This window comes from Apium graveolens, chromosome 10 (assembly GCF_009905375.1).
Source record: "Apium graveolens cultivar Ventura chromosome 10, ASM990537v1, whole genome shotgun sequence".
Lineage (NCBI taxonomy): Eukaryota > Viridiplantae > Streptophyta > Magnoliopsida > Apiales > Apiaceae > Apium > Apium graveolens.
In genome coordinates this window covers 339,423-341,806 of record NC_133656.1, presented here as the reverse complement: position 1 = coordinate 341,806, position 2,384 = coordinate 339,423, and the positions used below count along the sequence as shown (strand labels likewise).

At 36.0% G+C, this 2,384-nt stretch overlaps 1 non-coding gene across 1 annotated transcript; it reads left to right on the top strand.

Annotated features, from left to right (window-relative positions):
- Positions 1-484: 484 nt before the first annotated feature.
- Positions 485-591, top strand: LOC141694761 (small nucleolar RNA R71). Its single transcript, XR_012564045.1, has one exon. It is a non-coding gene; the product is annotated as a small nucleolar RNA R71 (small nucleolar RNA).
- The last annotated feature ends 1,793 nt before the right edge of the window (positions 592-2,384 follow it).

Genomic DNA, 2,384 nt, shown 5'->3' with positions numbered 1-2,384 from the left:
AGACTGCCCGTAAGACCTGTGATGCTGATGCTTATGTTCGAGCTCAGGTAGAATAAGAGATAGTAGTTTTGTGTGTGGACTCGCTATTTAAAATCAGTTGTAATAGATGGTAGTGTTGGGCTGTTCCAAACCCTAAATTGTAAGATCTTGGAGTTGGTTATGTTTACTTCTTTTTAAGATATTGTAATAGTTATATTTGATTTGCTGTTTAAGTTGGGGGCGTGACAGCATCCACCTTCATCGTTAAAGCCTTAAGCTGAGCAGTTATAGCAGTAGCTGTATCCACCTTCAGAATTCCTGCTACCTTGCCTTGAGGTAGTCTCAGAGTTGGGTTCTGATATTCATTAGCAGCCATCAGTTCAATCAACTCATAAACTTCATCTAGCTTTTAGTCCATAAGGCTCCACCTGATGCTGCATCGAGCATGGGTCTAGATTATGCTCCCAAACCATTATAAAAGTAGTTGATAATCATCCAGTCAGGAATCCCATGATGAGGACACTTCCTAAGTATCTCCTTATAACGCTCCCAAGCTTCACATAAATACTCTCCCGATTGCTGCACAAATTGAGTAAGAGCGATCCTGATTGCAGTCGTCTTTGTCATAGGGAAGAATTTAGTAATAAACTTCTGAGCAAGATCTTCCCAAGTGGTGATAGAACCTGCTGGTAGAGAATGTAACAAGCACTTAGCTTTATTCCTCAGAGAGAATGGGAAAAGCCTCAACTTAATAGCATCTTCAGAAATATTGTTGAACTTGAAAGTGTCACAGATCTCGATGAAATTTCTGATGTGCATGTTGGGATCTTTCGTTGGAGAACCCCCAAACTGGACTGAATTCGGCACAATCTAAATCATGCTAGACTTGATTTCAATGGTGTTAGCCGCAATGGCTGGTCTGATAATGCTAGACCAAATGTCATTGATCTTCGGTTGAGAGTAATCCATCAAAGCTTTCGGATTTGATGCTTGATCTCCCTTTGTAATGATCGCTTCTTCTTCAACTTTCTCCATTTCTTCAAAAACTTCTTCAACTACTTCAACTTCTTACAGTGCTTCCTTATGAGATTAAGAACGTGTTCGCATACACGCCCTCTAGAGTACCTGAAACACCAACAGAGTAAACAAGTAAGTAAAATATCTGAGTTAGTTAACTTTAATGACCACTGATGTCAAGCATATAAACTAAATTAAATTATGAATCCCTGGCAGCGGTGCCAAAAAATTGTTAGGGCGAAAACACGCGCTAAATTACACGCAAGTATACGCGTTCGCAAGTAATATAGAATACTTTCTAGTTCGTTCCTATAGAGACTTGATTAGGTTAATTTCAGAACGTGCACATACGCATCAATGTATGATTATACTTCACTGCTGAGATAAATAATACTTTGGGTTGTTGCTTAACTAAAATATTAACTAATATGTAAATAACTAAGAGATTAAAAGGTTGATCTAACTATATGAGATAAACATGAGATTCTAACTTCATTACTACTTTATTCAAAATCATTGTTCTTAACCTTAGCATGCAATGATGATGATAACTAATCAGATAACATGAAACAACTAAACGCCAACTTTTGTTGTACGAATACCCTACTACCAGACATCCACAAAAGAGATAGAAGCTGAATAGAAACTAATTATGTTGAGACCCTATATGTCTATATAATTTGACAACATAAAGGTTTAATGAAAAAGTTATCTATCGTGATTACATAGGGTAAGTAAGATGGTTAAAATTACCTACAAATCATGCATAATAAATACATGAACCTATGCTAGCATGGCAAGTTCTAAATCTCTATATTCACTATCACTTCAATATAGATTAACAAACTATCTTATATGTTCGCGACGCTCATAAGACGAATACACACAACCAATACTAGGATATCATACAATCACCACACACTTAGGCATCAAAACAATTAACTATAGAAATTCATAAGTCGATCCGTTAGAACCCCATGACAACGATTAGTTCATAATCGAACTCATCGTCACCATGGGTTCCAATGAAAGCATGGTAAATAACTAAGATAAACTAGGTCTGATATAACTGAATAATAATAACAAAGTACGTTAACAAGAGTGTTAGATATATTTGAGATGTCATGTCTAATATGATTTGTGTTTAGTTTTCAGAACTTAACAATAGGACAAATCAGGACTTACTGGAAGTCAGAACTTCATATCAGAACATAAGGTCATATCAGAACTTAAGTGCGGGAGGACTTACAGTTAAGGAAGGAAGTTGATTAACAGTAGAAGATCGATACTAAAACAAAAGAAGATATGCATGGAAAGAGTTAGAAGATTGGAAGACTTGTAGAAGATATCTGATTGATATATTTTAGGAGACAGAATTATATTCCATA